This window comes from Erinaceus europaeus, chromosome 17 (genome assembly GCF_950295315.1).
Source record: "Erinaceus europaeus chromosome 17, mEriEur2.1, whole genome shotgun sequence".
NCBI lineage: Eukaryota > Metazoa > Chordata > Mammalia > Eulipotyphla > Erinaceidae > Erinaceus > Erinaceus europaeus.
In genome coordinates this window covers 21,581,293-21,602,468 of record NC_080178.1, presented here as the reverse complement: position 1 = coordinate 21,602,468, position 21,176 = coordinate 21,581,293, and the positions used below count along the sequence as shown (strand labels likewise).

The 21,176-nt window shown below is 37.9% G+C and overlaps 1 protein-coding gene across 6 annotated transcripts in view; it reads right to left on the bottom strand.

The window, feature by feature from the left end:
* Nucleotides 1–21,176, bottom strand: part of LRRC4C (leucine rich repeat containing 4C) — a 424,916-nt gene that overhangs the window by 210,548 nt on the left and 193,192 nt on the right. For 4 of the 6 annotated variants that reach the window (XM_060176575.1, XM_060176578.1, XM_007528980.3 and 1 more), the window contains exon 1: nt 4,668–6,534. The exons of the other annotated variants lie outside the window; for them this stretch is intronic. The gene's annotated coding sequence lies outside the window, so the exon portion shown is untranslated. Of the gene's footprint in view, nt 1–4,667; nt 6,535–21,176 lie in introns of those variants that run through there. 6 annotated transcript variants of the gene reach the window in all.

Here is a 21,176-nt window from a genome sequence, read left to right as displayed (position 1 = left end):
CTTGCCCATAAGCAATGGAAAAGCATATTGTGTCATCCATAAAACATCTCCATTCAAAATTTAAATTGTCAAATTCAAATTTCTCCAGACAACCTATTTTGAAGAAAAGGCAGCTGCGAAAGACACTTGATCCTTTATGATAGTCTGCTACACACCATTTATAAACCAACATTTTTTATACATGTATTACAGGAAATGTAATTAGCATTTCCATGAACACAAAGTATTTTTTATACAATTCATAAAGTCTATTTAACTTTTTTTCCCCACAGAAAATGGTAATTACTAAGTTACTGCCAAATGTGCCTTAAAAGTATAAGACATAGTTAAAACAGCTGCGACTATTTCTGTTACTCCAACCTTAATCTTGTCTATATATTTCTCCCTTTCTAAAATCTATACCAACATGAATTTAGAATAACAACTTCCTTCAAACAAGACAATCTGTTTTTTGCAAACTGCATCACCTCAACTAAAACTCAAGATGCTCAATTTAAATGTGCATTTATTGAGTGCCTGCTGTGCATGACATCTGTAATCTGATGCTATCCTCCAATCAGTCAGTTCCATGTAATTGTTTTTACCCCTATTTTACAGATAAGCAAACAGACTCAGAGCAACTAAATGGTGCATGTAATACATGTGATCTGCTGGAAAGCTGAGTATTCAAGTTCACTTATGATGCCAAAGCCCAAGATTACAGTTTCTTAGTCCCTTTAAAGAAGCACACGCAAACAATAAAATGTATGACTTAATAAGGACTTACATGGATGATTTTTATCTTTTCTAAGACAAGTGAAAATGGGCAGTTTTATGTTTTTCTAAAATTACTACAGACTTCAAACTGCTTTCTTAATCGAAATGGGATCTGAGTAGAACTCTGATGTACAACTCCTCAGCTGACTATTCTGCTACTATACATAGACATGATATCAAAAATAGCCATTATTAAATGAGTGGGGCTCCTTTTCTGTCAGAGAGAGAGAAAGGATCTCTGAATTGAGCAAATCAGCAGGGCACAGGCTACTACTATCAAGAATAAAATTAAAAGCAATGAACAACACTGACTGCCTCAGAAAACCATTGATAAATTGGGAGATTTGAGCATGATAATAGTAAAACGTTTACATGGATTTTTTTTCTTTTGCACCCATATACTTCACTGGATCACACTTAATTCTATAACAACCTGAGATGTTTAACTAACTTAAGTATAATAAGAACCAGGAAAACTGAATCCACATTGTGAACTCAGGAACCATAATATTTGTCATTTTGTGCTTTCCACAGACAATACATTATATAGTTAAGATTGCATACTTAACGTAAAACATCTATTATGTAACTTTTAAGCTAAAAGTATACATGAAATGATGATAGCATTATTTTTCTTCTAAAATATCATTTAATATACTTTAGCTGGAATTACTGAATTCTATTATTTATGATTCTTTATAGAGAAAATTCTTATTTTGAGCTTGCAGTTTGAAACATTATTTCATATCTAAAAATGATAACTGCAGCCAATTTGTCCTAATAGAACCTCAAAAGGAACCTGGCAACTACTATAAGGTCAATTGATCATTTCCTTGTTCTCAAATATAGACAATAGAACTGTTAAAGTGCTTGGCTAGTCTACATTCATTTCCAGATGTTAATCCAAATTAATTCAAGAATAATCATAATAAGCAGCCATTTTTAGAAGGTTCATTATGCCTGGGGCTTTGCATAATATTACAACAAACTGGATATTTTTATTTCATCCCACAGATGAAAAAAAAAAAAAATGAAGGCCAGGGAATTGGAAGATATTGTCCATAATGGTACAATTAGAACATTAGAGGAAGGCAACTTCAAAATTTACAAGTACCAGCAGCTTGCTGAACCCATGGTCCTTAGCAGATTCCCTGTGTACCTACTTAGAAAGTTTCTAAAAGCACAACAACTGGACTCTGAAGTAAGCCCAGGAGGTAAGTTTCCAGGTCTGTAGGGTAATAAGCCATTCCTCAGTCTATAAATAAGTAGCCTACAGTGCAAGTAACTACCCAACTAAAGAGCTAAATACCCACTTTGGGCAATGTCTCTCTAACTGAAGTGCCAGTGAAGTGATTTGACAGTGAGAGAAACAGTGTCATCCTGAGCTGTTCCATCATCTCCAGCTCTGAAGAACACATTTAGGTGAAGTGGAGGTGGGTGAGTGGGAGGGCATATTACAGCCTACAATTTTTAACACATTCATACTCTTCTCTTTCAGTCTGTATCTCACCCTCTTTGCCTCTCTCTCTGTTTGCATGCATATGTTTAAGTATGGAGAACACAGAGTACAGATGGTGACAGGGAGAAAAGAAATCTACCTTGAGGTCTAAGTGAAGGAACAGTGACGTGTTCATGTCATTCAAACACACACACACACACACACCACCACCACCACCACCAATGTAGGGAAAAAAAGAAGAAAAGCCTTCTTTGATTGATAGTCAAGACAAGACTAGGTTTCTCACATGAAGCCCAAAGTTAGAACTATGCAGTAAAATCACTGCAGTACATTTCTGAATCCCCCACATTTTGGGGAGGTGGGTCAGTTATGCTAAATTGTCAAGGAACAGAAACTTAATGCAACTGAAATTCATCTGTGACCATATGTGAAGTCTTAACTGTGGTCATGTAAAACCAAATAATCAATCTGAAGAGAATTATAAGGTATTCAATAGTCTACAGAGTGTGCTGAAAAAAAAAAAAAGTCCTGCACAATTATTTTCATAGGTCGGTCAATTTACTGCCCGGTTTCTGTCCCAACAGGAAACATGTGCCTAGAAAAATAAATTAGAGAAGTTTTCAGCTATAGGCTAGTTTAGTTAAGGAGTAATGAAAAGGATAAGAACAGATGATATGAGTGAAAGAACAGACTGGATGCTTTTAGCAGGGTGTTTCTGGTTTCCATTATCACCTCTCTAATATAAATATAACTTCATGTTTCTTTAATGACTTTCTGGGGATCACCACTCAGATTAAATGTGCCCAACACCAAGAATCCACACAAGAGACTGCTGCCTTTCCACTCCTTATGGAAAACTGCAGTTTCCCTAAGTTTATTAAAACTGCAGTTATTCAGTTTTAATAGTACTAAAGCTAGGGTTATCTGAACTTTGCCATTAAAGTTATTTAAAATCACTAAAACAAGATATGTACATTGGATATAAGTGTTCAGGGAACTTCCGAGTCCCCTCAATCTATCTACTTCAAGCTCTCAGCACAAGCAGCTATATGCCTCTGACCCTGCTAGCTAAAATGTGGGGACTGGAGAAACCATCAATGTATAGTTAATTCCTGTCCAGATTGGAGCCCAGACTGACTCAGGTCTGCAGTTCTCAGGCCTGTGCAAGTCACCTGTTTGTTCAAGCTTGGCCATTAACCAAAGACTTATAGCTTCTCTAGGTCTTAGTTTCCTCTTTTATTGTTATGAGATCTCTTAGGAGTCTTCTGGATCTAAAGTTAAAGGAGCATCTGATCCTCATAGAAGGTCACAGAGGGAAATATATAAAGGTGAAGAAGATGGATTATGTTTAAAAAGAAAACGAAAAGGGTGTGAGGGAAGTGCTAGCTAGCTTCAGGCCCCTAACAATAATAGAAATGGAAGATGATGGAACGGACCTATAGATCTTGGGACGCTAAGCATTTTCAGAGCTTTCTTACTTCTCTTGACTTTTCTCCCCATCAACACAGTTGACAAAAGAAAAACACCGGCATGCCACAGCTCAGAAAATCAACCTTTTCTTTACCTTCTTGATCAAAATTACTACAGATATTTGTCTTTTTCTCAAAACTCTTGAGCTGGTGTTACTGGGTATATTTCTGGAAAGACCAAGGCAAATCTATGCACCCCTACAAACTCTAATATCCAAGTAAGTGTTTAGTTAGAAGGAGGTGGGGTTGCAGATCAGTGGGTCCACCTCTCTCTCTTTCTCTCTCTCTGAGCCCTGGTGTGAAGCTAGGTAATATGAGAACCACATCTGAGCATGTGTAGTTGAGAAAGGAAGTAAAGAGCAGCCACCTCTCCCTTCCACTTCCTCCCACATACTCTCTCCCTCCCTCACCTATCCATCAGACAGAATCCATCCTTCTGCTTGGTATAATATAATATATATATATATTATATATTATAACTGAATGTAATATATATATATATATATATATATATATATATGGGGTGTGTGTTTGTGTAATACATTCAGTTGATTTTCAGTATCAAGTTGGATGAGATTTAAAGTGGGTCTGTTGGATTTTCAATGGTTAAACATTCTCCTGCATCTAACTCCAGGGCTGCCAAGCAACTTAAAGGCATTCTAGAGTGTCACTCATGGCACAGGCACCCCACACTGCAGCAGCTTTCTTGAGGAATTTTTTTCCTTCTAGTGAACGTTTGTAAAAGCATTTTTGCACAGGATGTAGATAACCTGCATCATTATAGCAACTGGCTTATCAGTGAACACAAATAGCCTGAAGGAGCAAGCAAATGTGTGGGCCACTCTTTCCCTTATTTTCTGCAGCCCCCCACCCCATCCAGTTCTTTAAGAATAGCACCAAAGGGGGTGAAAGGATAAAGGAACCAGGGATGCTAATTATTGGACATTTTCTTCAATGATAAGTAAGAAAAGAGGATCACTCACTGTATTTCAGACTGATCACAGCAACATCCAGATGGAAATCCAGGGGTTAAGAACTAAAGAAAATGCCTGATCTTGACATACACACACCACAAAAAAAAAAAAAAAAAAAAAAAAAAGGAACAGAAAAAGGAGGTTGATGAAGAAAAATCCAACAGCAATTATCCGTCAATTTTAGTCAACATAGGCACACATCCAACTGCGCTCTGCTGGTTTCTCTGCCCCAATCAATGCCTCTTTCTGCCGTGGTCAACTTTTCTTCTCCGAAATTTCTTTGCAGATGTATTATTAATCTCCTCTCCTCGTGTGGGAAATTCAAAAAGAAAAAAGAAAAGGCAGAACTATCATATCAGGTCTATACTTTCTTAAAAAAAAAAAAAAAGCCCCAAACTTTTCGTTCCAAAAATATCTCCTTGGTTTACTTTCTCACTCATAGAGAAAAATGAACAGACTTTTTCTTTGTGGATCCTCGATTCTCCATTTCCAATCATCCTTTTTGGGGAAGAGGGACAGCTGCTTTTTTATTATTTATCATGTCAGAATACACCAACCCCTGCGGGTCTGACACTGATGTGTTTCATTTTTCAAGGCTTCATGTGTGCACATATATACAATTGTGTTAAGATCCAGGTCTCCCAAGAAAAAGCTTCGTTCTTCCTTCTCTCTTGCACAATCAGTTTATCCACTGCGCTTGGTTCCAAGAGAGAGCTGTGTCCCACATCCTTCATTTTTGCAAGGCACCCAACCGCCACCGCCAAGGCCACCTCCACCAAATAGAAAAACAAAAAAAAAAAAAAAGGAAAAAAAAAACAAACCTCCTTTTACATTGCCAATTCCTCTCAACCCCCCCCCCTTCGAGGAATTTTTGGGGATCAACTCCCCCCACTCGCCACCCTTCCCGCTGGCCCCTTTTCCAAAGATCTGATTAGATTTCTCATCACAACCTAGTGCGCAACTGGATTTTTTATTTCAGCCACCGGGCCAGCCACCTTCCCCTCTCTCCTTCTAAACTCCCTGTTATATCCTGTCTCCTTCCCTCCACCGCCTCTGCAATTTCATAATCTCACGTTAAATGGAGTGCGGGGGGCGGGGGTGGAGATAGTGGAGGAAAATTTCAAGGCTCCATCAGCTGTCAAGAAGAAACCCATTCCGATTGATTCCCACTCTCTTCAACCCTTCGCTACTTTTCTTTTTCTTTTCTGGTTGGAAGGCTCAGAGGGCTCGTTCCCCTCCCCCACCCCAGGCGCCGGGTCCAGATCCTCCAGGTGTTGCAGAACTCGGCGCTGGGCGCGGGGATCACGAGGGAGACGCGTGACGCGGGCCCTGGCCGGTGGCCCCAGCCAGTCCGGGGCTCCACTTCTCTTCCATCAGCTGGCAGCCGATCCGGGCGGGGGGGTCGCCTCCGCGTCGAGAGAAGTTCACACTGGGCTTTTTATTTCCAAAAGGAGGTGGTTGAATGGGGGTGGAGTGGGTAGGGTGGTGGGCTGACGAAGTACTGGGAACGGAAGGGGCGTTAGGCAAATTAAAAAATGAACATGACCACAATCAAGAAGATACAAAAAAATAAATAAATAATGGAAAGAAGGAAGGTTCTTAAAAAAGAAAAAAACAACTCTAGTCGCTGGCTCCTCTCCTCTTTCTTGAAGGAAACTGCAGCTTTGATCTCATTTCCAGCTGCTTCGGGGACATTTCCGAGCCACAAGTTGGTTCCTTTCCGCGCAGACCTTGGCGAAGCCGGCGAGTCCTCAGCGAGGAGACGCGGTCCCGGGAGCGCAGCTGCTCCACGCCGCCGTCCTTAACGCCATCGCCCCGGCTGGCGGCTCCAGGCGCAGCGGAAACCCTGGTCCCCTTCCATCCACTTCAGCTTGAACTCTTCCTCCCCCTCCCGCTTCTCTCTCCCTTCCTTCCTCCCCCACCCCTCCACTAAATAAATGCGCTCCTTATGCAGGCAGGAGGTTCTGCCAGTCAAGGGTTTTCCTGTTGGTCAAAGACATGTCCCAGACGTTTTTAGGTTCCTACTTCCAAAAAAGAAAAGAAAAGAAAAAAAATCTTTTCTCGGACTGCAGTCCTCTGCCCCCTCTTCCTTTTCCCCTTTCCTTTCCTTTTCTCTGCTTGTGATCAGTAAAATACAATTACCCAATTACCTCCCATCATCTCAGCACTGATTGGTCAATTGCATTAACACTTGAAGTCAGGGAAAAGGGGATTGGAGCCTCTGCGGTGTGGCACCGCTGCCACCTGGAGGGCAGAGCCAGAACAGCGGAGTGCCAGCCACCCCCACGCTCAGAGGTAATAGGCAAGAAACACGGTGTGTGGGAGAAGTTGTCATTTTTTCCTTTCTGAAAGCCTGCCTGTTTTCATGCTGAATGTGAGGAATTTGAGCTACAAGAGAAAGACATTGAAATCAAATTACCTCTAGGCTTCAAAAATAATCACCAAGCTGTTGCTTTCAGATTGCAGGTTAAGGGGTGGGTGCGGCGGGGGGGGGGGGGGGGGGGGGCGGGTGTTACTTCTCTCACTACTCAAGTAGGCTGGTCAGAAAGTGAGGATTGATATAATACTATTATTACCTGGGTTGGAATGATCAGGAAAAAAAAAAATCTAAGAGTAGCTGAAATGCCACTAGAGAAGGAGGCTGTGGTCCAGCAGGATAATCTCACCAGGAGGAAGCACTGTAAAGGCAAGATAGGAGCCTTCCGCCTATGCAGTGTAGCAGTAAATTGGCCTGTTCAGTTTGTACAAGACATCCAGGACAGCTTGACAACTCAATTCCAACATCCCTTGCTCCTGAGTGTGGGCTTTTCTGTCAGCTCATGTTAGGGGAGAGGGTGGCTCATTTCAGCGTCTCTGGGTCTCCTTAGAAAGATGAAGAGGCCCACAGAATTATAATATTAGACACCTGTTTGTGTGGATGTCTTTCCTCATAATATAATGGTCATAAAAGCCTTTGACACTATATTACTGAGTTCTTCTAAGGCATAAGCTGTGGGTATTCACTTTATGCCATTCAGGTAAGTCACCTTGAGATATGAGATGGGAATTCATAAATCAATATATATATATATATATAAATATATATATATGAAGGATAAAATAATAATTGGATTTTTTGTTTCAAGTTAATGATTTTTGTGGCGATTTAGTTTTAAATAAATATAAAATGTAAACTTGGTTTAGAAACAGTTTTAAACAAATTGAGTAGATCATAATGAGAAGTGACATTAGGTAATAATAAGGAAAAAAAATTACTAAGGAAACACCAGAGGCATATCCAACTTCACATCAAATGCTCTTATTTTTACATTAGGTTTACATTGCATAGATATTTCCTTTTTAAAGTTAAAAATCATAGCTATACATTTCTTTGATACCAAACACTCACTCTAATATGTAGCTGAATTGGAAGCTGCACCTTTAAAGCAATAGGACATTTTAAATATATGGATAGTGATTTATTAAGATTTTTTTCAACATTTTTAATTTTGACAGTTTATATATAGTGTTTTTGTTTGTTTATTCGTTTTGTCCTTTTAAAGTGCCTTTGTTTCAGAAGAGCCAGAGACCAGAGCACTAACATACCCTGGCATATTCAGTGCCAGTGTTCTGACTTGGCTTTCACATATTCAAGTCTGGCACTCAACAGCTGAGACATCTCCCTGGAAACTGATGTTCATTTCAAACATCAAAATGTGAACTTGTTGAGAGGTAATGACATTAATGGCATTGTTCTTATTTTTAAATGAGTGTTGCATTGATTGACTCAAAACACCAGTGGACAGCTGACTATAGTTTTGATTTGTCTTTTGAAACCTTTTCTCATATGCACCTTTAGCTGTATAAAATTTTACCTACTGACTACAAAACTACTATAGATAGCTTCAAAGGGATGAACTTTGTGTCTCTCAGTTCAGAATTAAGCTAGAAGTCATTAATTCAAAATGAAAATTTGCTTTTGGGGGGGTTTGATAGCAAGAAAAAAGATTTGATTTTCAGTGCTTATTATTAACCGTTTGTTTGCTAGTTTTAGAATCTTTCTAAATAAATAATTAATTTATCCATAAACAGAAGGGGCAGTGTTATTTGGGCAAAATGAAAAAGGAAAGGCTTCCCCATTCCTGTTTATCTTTCCATTGATAGCTGTAATTTCTACTCTTTTATGGATATACCCATGCCCACCACATAAGCTAGTTTTTTTATGTTTTGATTCAGATTCACTGATTATTAGACACAAAAACGTTGTCTTTTGGTGACTTCTTATATAACCACATTTTAAGAACTGAAACCAACCTATTGATAATATGAAAGTTGAGGAAAATAAAGCTTAAAGTAACAATCAACAAATGGCATAACCAAGTTCTGAATACAGACCTTCTCAGTTTCTATTCCTCCAGTTTTGAGAGGAATCTTTTAGTGTTTTGGGAGCATCTCAGACAGTCCTGAGCTTCAGGCTGCTGTTATCAACCCTGAATCTCATAGGTAAATCTGTGACCTTGAAGGCAAATAAATTACACACTTGTCACTGAATAACTACCTAAAGAGAATTGTACTTAAGTAGGAAGCAAGCTAACTGTCATACAAATACACATGCAAACTTAGTTGTTCTTAAATAACAATGCAAATGCAGATTTTTATTCAGTAGAAGTTGCCAGATTCTGTCACAATGACAAGGTATGTGCACATGAAAAAAAAAAAATCCCCATAAAAGCCCTTTTAGATGAAATAATTTTCCAAGGAGTAACATTCTGTCACATTGTCCCACTTTCCAATTAGCTCATCTAGTTACCAAAATCATTGACAGGATGAATGGCATGGAAATAAGATAACTGGGAAAAAGAGAGACAATGCTAACTTGGTATGCTTCAGGTGATATTTAGCAAACTGCAGAAGAGAGCATCTTGTAATCAGAAATACAAAAATCACAAATAGAATAAATTCTATAAATGTGCTTCATATAGAAAAATTATGGGGGCCTGATGATGGTGTACTCGGTTGAGCACACATGTTACAGTGTCCAGGGACCCAAGTTCAAGCCCCCGGTCCCCACCTGCAGGAGAAAAGCTTTGCGAGTGGGGAAGCAGGGCTGCAGGTGTCTCTCTGTGTCTGTCCTTCTCTGTTTTCCCCTTCCCTCTCAATTTCTGGCTCTCTCCAATAACCAAATGAAGATAATAGAAAAAGAGAAAAGTTATGGATGTTTATTGTCTGCATTCATTTGATTGAATATGTTGTACCCACTCTATTCAAGTACATGTATGATTTAAATGTCATGCCATACATATATATTCCTTCTATACCTTCTATACTTACAATACTGTTAAAAAGGGCCCAAAATATCCTGTAGGAGAATTTTATTAAACTTGCTATTATCATCCAATATAAGGACTTCTGGATTAACTTCTTGAGACCAACTTATCTTAGAAACTAAATAATGACAAAATAGCCTATTTTAAGTATAAAGGGAAGTAGATTTCTGCCATTCTCAAATAGTGATTTTTTGATAGAAGGATTATTGAAGAGTTATTATTTTTTGGAGACAAATCCTTGTATGTTTTAAGCTCTAGAAATCATTCAGTTACTCTTTTGTAATAGACATGCAGATTTACAAGGGAAGTCACTTGCATTTAATGGTACTTTTCTCAGTAGCAGAAGTGGAATATAGCCAACTCTTCATAATGTTATCAGTGGAGAAAGCAGTGAAATTAATAAACAAAACTACCATGCCCTTGTTCACTATGATTTTACCAGATGGAGTCCTATAAGTGGCCACCCTCCTATCACATCTTTTTGTCTTTAGCTTGAGATGGGAATTAAGGTGGTGACTTGAGCTATTTCAGGGAGTTACTTAGTATCCCTGGGTATTTTTATAGGAGGTAGACATTGTTAATTTTCTGGTTTTTTTCCCTTCTACCTTTCATTTATAATGTGTACAGGTCAAAAATATAGAAGAGGGAAAATTATTTCTCCTCCAGTCTTCAAATAACTCACAGAACAGCTACAAGGAAAAGAAGGTCTAGGGTCCAGTGGTGACATACCCAGTAGAGCAGACATTGTCATAGTGTGTATGTTTATATTCAAAGCCTGATCTCCACTTGTAGAAGGAAATTAACATGAGTGGTAAAGCAGTGCTTCAGGTGTCTCTCTTGTTCTCTACCCTCCCCCATTCCCTCTTACTTTCTATTTGATTTTATGCAATAAAGAAATATTTAATTTTCATCAAAGAAAAGGTCAATATAAAAAGAAATTCAAAGGGTCTATAAAATGGTTCACTTGAGAATAGTGTACCACTTTGGCATGTACGTGGTGCAGGATGGAGCCTGACCCCCACCAAATTAAAGGAAGTTTTGGTGCTGTGTAATTTCTTAATTTCTGTTAATCTGAAAAAGTCATCTAGAACAGTGTTAACAAATATCAATAAAAGAATGAATTAATGGAAAAAATCAGTGGTTTCAACAAGAAAACTTAGGTATATTTCAGTTTATGCCATGGAGACATCAAGAGAATTCAATTTTTAAGGAAATATTTATTTATGTATTTATTTTTAATTTTTGGAGTTATTTATTTATTCCCTTTTGTTGCCCTTGTTGTTTTATTGTTGTAATTATTATTGTTGTTGTTGTTGATGTCATTGTTGTTGGATAGGACAGAGAGAAATGGAGAGAGAAGGGGAATACAGAGAGGGGGAGAGAAAGATAGACACCTGCAGACCTGCTTTACCACTTGTGAGTGACTCCCTTGCAGGTGGGGACCCTGGGGCTCAAATCAGGATCCTTATGCTGATCCTTTTGCTTTATGCCATGTGTGCTTAACCCGCTGTGCTGCTACCTGACTCTCTTATTTTTAATTTTTTTGTATTATCTTTATTTACTTATTGGCTACAGTGAGAAATCAAGAGGTAAGGGGGAGAGAAAGAGCGAAAAAGACAGAGAGACACCAGCAGCACTGCTTCACCACTTGCAAAGTTTCCATCCTACAGGTGCGGACCAGGGGCTTGAACCCCAGAACACTGTAACATGTGCACTCAACCAGGTGCACCAACCCAGCCTCAAGAAATAAAATTTTGAAAAAAGTCTTTAAGTGTTATCTTATGGAGGATGTCCATCACAAGTGATATCTGGAAAAGGCAGATAATAGTAAGGAAAAGTTTCTTGAAGGAGAAATTGTATTGCACCACACTAGATAATGGGATACATTATATGGGTGTCTTAAAGTGATAAGAAGGTAGCTGAAAGAGACTACTACATGACTTTGAACAACTTCTCGTATGCTTGATGGCCACCTGTATCTGTCCTATGATCCAGCAGTTATTTACCTAGAGATCTAGCCAAAGAACACAAAAATGCCTCTTCAAAGACATCTATGCGCACCCAAGTTTGTAGCAGCATTACGTGTGTGTGTGTGTGTGTGTGTGTGTGTGTGTGTGTGTGTGTGTGTGTGAATACTACTCAGATATAAGAAATGAGGAGGTCTCCTTTTTTATATTGTGGATGAAATTTCAGGAATACTCTTAAATGAGATAAACCAGAAGGATGATTACTGAATGTTCTCATTTATAGGCAACAGGTAAGCAAGGCAAGTAAAGTATTAGTGTGATGTGTTATGCAAAGCAAAGGACTCTGGGTTTGGGAAAGATGGAAGTAGGAAGAGGGAATTGGGTACTCCATACAGTATGGCGAAGAAAGACTTAGTTTTATAGTGAGAATGATGTGTAGATACCTATCATGTGGAAATAAGAAACTGTATCAATGTGTCAATAGTTATCCTTTAAATCATTATTTACCCAAAAGATGATATGGGGAAGTTTGTTTTTTTTTTTTAATTTGTACTTATAAAAAGGAAACACTGACAAAAATCATAGGATAAAAGGGGTACAACTACACACAGTTACTACCACCAGAACTCTGTATCCCATCTTCTCCCCTGATAGCTTTCCTATTCTTTGTCCTTCTATGAGTATGGACCCAGGGTCAATTTTTTAAAAAGAAACATAGAAAAGAAAGAAAGAATGAAAGAAAGAAAGAAAGAAAGAAAGAAAGAAAGAAAGAAAGAGAAAGAAAGAAAGAAAACAATTATAGGATCATTTGACAAACAAATCTGAATCACGCTCAACCCAATACATTTAGAAATCTTTTATAAATGATAAATCAAGTACTCATAGAACATAACCTCATTTATCAAATGTTTCTAAAAATTAAAATTAAAATCAATATATGCATAGAAACTGAAACTGGTCTTTTTGTACTGTCTAAACTAGGATTCTTTGCATAGGGAAAAAAATTGCCCATAAAGGTATCTTTAGAACTCCACCAGGAATTAGTAGATGGTGTGAATCCAATTGTGTAATTTGGGAAGACAGCTGCATTTTATCTAGCTAAATCAGCACTTGGTACTGAACAACTTCTAAGGAATGACACTTTATTTCTGCATTAGCCATGCAGTATGGATTTAAGAGATGCTAAGTTCCCCCCTCCCCCATACTACTATGGTGTTTTAAGGAAACAGTGCATAGATTTCAAAATTCAGTTCTCTTCACACTGAAGATGCTTTAGCACATCTGTGATTCCAGATTTCCAGCTTATTTAGTAGCACATACCTCAAATAATATTAAATGATCTATATTTTAAATGTCAGGTTTCTTATATGCGTAGCATTTTTGAGGAGAGTAAATGCCCATTTAGGTGAATCTGTAAATGAACAACAATATCCACTATGCTTACAATGAAAATGAGCATTTTTTATCACTTGAATAAACTTATTTTCTAAAATACGCATATATAAAGAATTATTATTCACACTTGACTTTTGAAATGGGAAAAGAGGGGCTGGGGACCTTTTGTTCATTATATATGTCTTTTCAATACATTAACAACTGTAATATTTATAGATTTATATTTATATTTTTATTTTATTTTTATATTTATATTTTTAGATATAAGATACATGGTTTTGAAGATGAAGAATGTGAAAGGTGTCTTGAAGTTGCAGTTTTAGTGAACAAAGGGAACAATAGGTAACTGGTAAATGACTCAGGCAGATTTTGTAATGACCTACGTTAACTATCTTCCAGAAAAAATTATTAAGATTTTACCAACTTTTGTGATGTTAACATTTTCACTAGTTATAAATCATGCCATGTCACAGTGGAATGAAATATTTTTAATGAAGAATTATTAATGACCCATAGGCACATGGAAATATGATCAATGTCAGTAATTATCAGATAAATGAAAGTCAGAAGTACAATCAAATATTCACACCTCTTAGAAAAAAAATTACACCTGTTAGAATGGATATGTCAAAAATAGAATAATAATAATAATAATTTCTAGTGAAGGAATTGAATAGTCTTGGGCTGTACTGGTGTGAATGTAAATTGGTGCAGCTGCTATGGAAAGCAGTATGGAAATTCCTCCAAACAGTTAAAAATAAGACCATAGGGCTGGGAAGATAGATTAATGTTTAGGCAAAAGATCTTCATGCCTGAGACTCAGAGGTCTCAGGTTCAGGTTCAAGCCCTAGCAGTATCACAGGCCAAAGCTGAACAATATTCTTGTCTTTCTCTCTTTGTGTGTATTTTTCTCTCAGTTTCTCTCTCTCATTAAAATAAACAAACAAAATATTTTAAGGATAAAGAACTAAGGGTAAAATGATCTTTTAATGTAAAAAGGTATTGTATAATATATGTATGTTATATACATATATTATATAATATAATATATGTATGTTAATTATGATATATTTTATTATAGATATGACACCAAATGTCTCTGTAAATATGTTTAGAATTCCATGTGTTCTTATAAAATATATTGTATTTAAATCATCCAAGGAATAAGACAGGTTAGACATTTTTTCTACACACACACAGAGACACATACACACACTAAATAAGTAGATAAGTTGATAAAATAATAATAATAATATGATCAGGTCTCAATTTCAAATCTTGACACTCTATATATTTGAGCTAAGCTGTACTCCAGTTTCTTACTCACTCTAATTCTTGTTTTCTCTAACAAAATATATATATATATATTTAAAAAATAAACTACCATATTATCAAGCAATGCTATTTATAGTCATATACAAGTATATATATCCAAATAAATGAAACCTTAAATCAGTATCTGAATCCCTAGGATCATTATCTCTATTGCAGCAGTACTTGCAATACCTAAGATTTGAAAACACCTATATAGATAGAAATCTATTGATCTTTATCTATAGATATAAGCACAATGGGATATTATTTAGCGCTGAGAAAGAGAGATATCTTGTCATTTGAAACAACATGGATTTATATAGAAAGTATTAAGACATTGTGCTGAGCAAAATAGATCAGAATATGAAATTGCTTTATAATTTCATTTATGAATGGAATCTGAAAAAGTCAAATTCATAGGAACAGAGTATGAAGTTTACTGCCAGCAACTAAAGAATAGGAGAAATAGGTGCATTTTGGTAAAAGATTACAAAGTTCCAATGTGGAAATCTAATGTCAAGCATAGTGAACAAAAAAATTAACTATATTGTGGTATATACTTGAAAGTTGCTATAAGAATCTACCATCATTGTGGTCAACAGTTGATTATACTTATGTATCTTCTTCAAGTTTGTGAGCAACTCTCTACCCTAATCCTGTTTGCTAGTTCTACTCTCAACTCTGACACTATCTTCTCAAATAATATTTCTTGTTCACGCCCATGTTAACTATCAAGCTCAAAGATTACAAAGACATAGTCTCCGAGGGACATTCCTAAAATAGACTTCCTAGCTTCCTTATAACCTAAGGTCCCTACTACTTCCATTTTCTCTATTCCTACGTTAGGGTTCCTGTTTATTAAACATTTTGCCTTTTTCTTCTTCTTCTCCATCTTATTGCACTTCAGCCACCAAGTTCCAGTTGCTACTATGATTCCATCCTCACTTCCCTGGGCAGACAACCTCACCGATGTGTCCTGGAATTCTAGCTCTCCAGAGCCTTGCCTAACTAGGAAAAGATAGAAATGGGATGGGGGTATGAATAGACCTGTCTATGTCCATGTTCAGTGGAGAAACAATTACAGAATCCAGAACTCCTACCTTCTGCTACCCCAAAAGAATTTGGTCCATACTCCAAGAGGGATAAATAATAACAAGTTTCTAATGGAGGGGATGAGACACAGAACTCTAGTCATGGAAACTATAAGGAAACATACCTCTATCATAACTATATCCCTTACAGTCTTGTAAATCAATATTAAAATCACTAATAAAAATAAAATATAAGAAAGTAAGAGCAAGAAAGAGTTGATCTTAACTGTCACTTCTCATGCACAAAATGATGACTAGGTGAGGTGATGGGGTACCAACTAATGTCATTGTGGTCTTTATTTCACAATAAATGTGTCTACCATGTTATCTTGTAGACCTTAAACTTTCACAATGGGATATGTCAATTGTACCTCAGTTTGATATTATAAAGTTGGGAAAAATGAATGGAAGAAAACGACCCCACCAATGTGTCCTGGAGCTCCAATCCCCCAGAACCCAGATCCACTAGGGAAAGAGAGAGGCAGGCTGGGAGTATGGATCAATCTGTCAACACCTATGTTCAGGGGGGAAGCAATTACAGAAGCCAGACCTTCCACCTTCTGCATCCCACAATGACCTTGATGACCTTGGGTCCATACTCCCACAGGGTTAAGGGTAGAAAAGCCATCATCAAAACAGCCTGGTACTGGAACAAAAATAGGCACACAGACCAGTGGAACAGAACTGAAAGCCCAGATCTAAACCCCCACACCTATGGACATCAAATCTTTGATAAGGGGCCCCATAGTATTAAATGGAAGAAGGAGTCTCTCTTCAATAAATGGTGCTGGGAAAACGACTGTAACATGCAGAAGAATGAAATTGAACCACCTTATCTCACCAGAAACAAAAATCAACTCCAAATGGATCAAGGACCTGGATGTTAGACCGGAAACTATCAAATACTTAGAGGAAAACATTGGTGGAACACTTTCCCACCTAAACCTCTAAGGCATCTTTGATGAAACAAACCCAATTGCAAGAAAGACTAAAGCAGAAACAAACCAATGGGACTACATCAAATTGAAAAGCTTCTGCACAGCCAAAGAAACTATCACACAAACAAAGAGACCCCTCACAGAATGGGAGAAGATCTTTACATGCCATACATCAGACAAGAGACTAATCACCAAAATAAACAAAGAGCTCAGCAAACAGAGCACCGAAAAAGCAAATGACCCCATCCAAAAAATAGGCAGAGGATATGAACAAGACGTTCACTTCAGAGGAGATCCAAAAGGCTAACAAACATGAAAAACTGCTCCAAGTCGCTGATTGTCAGAGAGATGCAAATCAAGACAACACTGAGATACCACCTCACTCCTGTGAGAATGGCTTACATCAAAAAGGACAGAAGCAACAAATGATGGAGAGGCTGTGGGGACAGAGGAACCCTTCTGCACTGCTGGTGGGAATGTAAATTGGTCCAGCCTCTATGGAAAGCAGACTGGAGAACTCTCACAAGGAGAGACATAGACCTTCCATATGACCCAGTAATTCCTCTCCTGGGGATATACCCCAAGGATTCCATAATGCCCAATATAAAAGATATGTGTACACCTATATTCATAGCAGCACAATTCATAATAGCTAAAACCTGGATGCAACCCAGGTGCTCAACAGCAGATGAGTGGCTGAGAAAGCTGTGGTACATATACACAATGGAATACTACGCAGCTATTAAGAAAAATGAACCCACCTTATCTGACCTATCTTGGAGGGAGCTAGAAGGAATATGTTAAGTGAGCTAAGTAAGAAAGATAAAGATGTGTATGGGATGATCCCATTTATCAACAGAAGTTGAGAAAGAAGAACAGAGAGGGAAACTAAAAGCAGGATCTGGTCAGCATCCGGAGCCTGGTGGCTGAAAAGAGAGTTAACATACAAAGCCAAACAAATTGTTGAACAATCATGGACCTAAAGACTAATAGTGCAGATGAAGTGTTGGGAGTATTCCCTGCTCTTGTGTACTTCTGCTTTCAGGTATATATTTTTCCCCTAGTTTATGGGCACGGGTGAACCTATGCTCTATCTCAGGGGACCTGGACTATATCTACCCTACTAGGGAAAGAGAGAGACAGACTGGGAGTATGGATCGACCAGTCAACGCCCATGTTCAGCGGGGAAGCAATTACAGAAGCCAGACCTTCCACCCTCTGCAACCCACAACGACCCTGGATCCATACTCCCAGAGAGATAGAGAATGGGAAGGCTATCAGGGGAGGGGAGGGGATGTGGAGATCGGGTTATGGGAATTGTGAAGAATTATACCCCTCTTATTCTATGGTTTTGTTAATGTCTCCTTTCTTAAATAACTAAAAAAAAAAAAAAAGAAAGAAAAAAGAAGCAAGATGTGATTAAATCGAGAGTAGGGCACCAAAGTAAAAACCCTGTGGTGAATGGGAGGGTAGACATTTGGCTTCCTGGGGCAGCAGGGGGGGAGGGATGGGTGTGATAGGACACAGTGTTTAGTGGTGGGAATGGTGTTTGTGTACACTCCTATAGTCATATAAACCACTATTTAATTAACATGAGAGGGTGAATATTGATCATATGTCTAGAACTTTTAAAAACACATACTGAGTCTTTTTAATACACAGGCTAGTCTTTGATATGTTGATTCTCTCAAAAGCCTGACCAGGGAGAACAGAAGTAACCAGTAGCACAGCTATATACAAGATGCTGGGTACTATACAGCAAACCCTAACAAAGGGACTTTTCAAAGTTAACCCAATTACCAAATAATGAGATGATAACAATAACTATCCATTGTCTTCTTGAACCCTAAGACAGCAGGAACCTCACAATTCCACTATAGAGCCTATATTTCCCCCAGTCCTGGAACCTGAGGGTGGGGCACACATTCCTGCATGCTTCTCTCACTCCAAATCAAATAATATTGCATCCACGGATCTCAACCTAATCAAAGCAACAAGTGCCACCCCAGAATGCTTAACTTCAGACTGTGACCAGAGACTTCAGGTGTGGAATGACAACCCTTCAGCTTCATCATTCGGGTGAGACCTTTCCTTTCATAGTATTCTCTAATTCCATTCCAGGTGGTCCACACCTCAATATAGTCACCAAACCTAGATATAGACCAGGTCCCCTGAGATAGAGCATATGTTCACACGTGCCCATAAACCAGGGAAAGATATATACCTGAAAGCAGAAATACAGAAAAGTCTGCAGAGAGTACCCCCCCCCCCAACACTTTATCTGCACTATTCCAGCCTTTAGGTCCATGATTATTCAACAATTTCTTTAACTTTGTACGTTAACACTCTTTTCAGTCACCAGGTTCTGGATGCCAGAATGATGCCGACCAGACTTCCCTGGACAGAAGACCCCACCAACGTGTCCTGGAGCTCTGCTTCCCCAGAGACCCACCCTACTAGGGAAAGAAAGAGGCAGACTGAGAGTATGGGTCAACCAGTCAACGCCCATGTTCAGCGGGGAAGCAATTACAGAAGCCAGACCTTCCACCTTCTGCAACCCACAACGACCCTGGGTTCATACTCCCAGAAGCATAGAGAATGGGAAAGCTATCAGGGGAGGGGATGGGATATGGAGATCAGGTGGTGGGAATTGTGTGGAGCTGTACCCCTCTTATCCTACGGTTTTGTTAATGTCTCCTTTCTTAAATAAATAAAAAAAAAAAGAAAAGAAAAGCTATCAAGGGAGGGGATGGTATAGGGAGTTCTTGTGGTGGGAACTGTGTGGAGTTGTACCCCTCTTTGCCTATGGTTTTGTCAGTGTTTCCTTTTTATAAAATAATAATAATAATAATAATAATAATAATAATAATAAAATGAAAACAGAAAAAAAAACACCACACTGAATCTCCTTTTCTTACTTTTATTCTTGTGAATGATTCCTCAACTAAACATTTTCTCGATGTCTATGTTTAAAAGATCGACAATAATTAATTTTCCTTAATTTTTTTTTCTGTTCTCACTTCTTTCTTTTATGTCTCAGATTAGAAGGCTGCAAAATGACAATACTGGAACAAAATTTAATTTTGAAGAGGTATATTCCTTATTAGGTGTATTTTTCTACTACTCCTCTTCATGCAAATATAGTAGCTCAAACTTAGTTATTTCCTTCCAGGAAAAATACCAAATAACCAATTTGCATATCTGTGGTAATCAACAATTTAATCTAATTGAATCCATTAATTTATCTAGAGTATTTTTATTAAATACCAATTTCAACAGGCTTTTATGTACTACCAGAGGACAAATTTGTGTCAACATTTCATTATGTTTCAGAGATGTTGTTACAATTTTACAAAGGATTAGTATATTCAGATAGGAAATGCACTTCAATCAAAGAAAGAACATGATTATTGCCAAAAGCAACGAGTTTGGAATCATATAGGTTTGAATAAAATTTGAGGAATAAACACTCACTATTTTCACTTTAGAAAAATTCAATTATTTTATAGCTGCAGTTTAAATAGAAGGTATAGCAAGCAAGAAAATGAAATGCCAAAAAAAAAAAAAAAAAAAAAAGGACTTGCATGTAACAACTAGATCTGGCTTTTTTTTTTTTTTTTTTTCCTTTTTAAGGAAGTTTGTCCACAAGGCAGAGATACATCATGAAAGAGAATCAGCTAAGAAATATTGTAATAAACTTGGTATTTTTGAAAGATATTATAAGGTACAGTATGCAGGATTGAAGAAGAGGGATAACTGGAATTAGGAGAGCAGTTAGGAAAAAAGGGGAGCTTTTGGGGACCCAAATAAAGGTAAAATCTTTATGGTTATCAAGAGATGAGGGAAAGAAATTCTCAGTGTTACAGTTAAAAAAATAAAAGCAATTGTATTATTTTTTCATGTTTGAAATTTATGCAAATGAGCCTGTATATGTATTTACACATGTATGACATAATATATGGAGGCTATAAATAACTTTCATTCAACAAAATGAAAAACTTCCTTAAAATAGAGCACTCTCAATAGGGAATATGTTGTCTTATAAATTATCACTGGACTTGTTAACGTATAGGCTGCAAGCTGTAGTTATGTCTTTAAGGATGGTTTAGATTAGATATGAAGTTCCCTGTTGTATGCTTCACATTGGTTTTGGCCACCCCCCACCTCTGGGAGATGTGGTTTAGCCCCTGCTAGTTTCTTGCCTCTCTTTTTCTCCACCCCCTATGCTAGGTAGTTCGAGAGTTTTTGGCGCAGGGCTGCTGGAGGAGAAGGATGCAGGACAGATCTGTGTGGTGATTGGTTTGGGTTAGTTTATGAATCGTTGTATGTGAATAAAGAAATACAGCTTCCTGGCCCAGCCTTGTGTCCTCGAGTCTCTGTCTGCCGCTGCGAAGGTAGCCCGGCCTGCTGGAGCCCCAAACTCTAAGGACAAATGGTGCCCACGTGGACCTGACCTGTGCATCTCTCAGATAAGTGAAGACAATTTGGCTACCTATGCACTATGGCC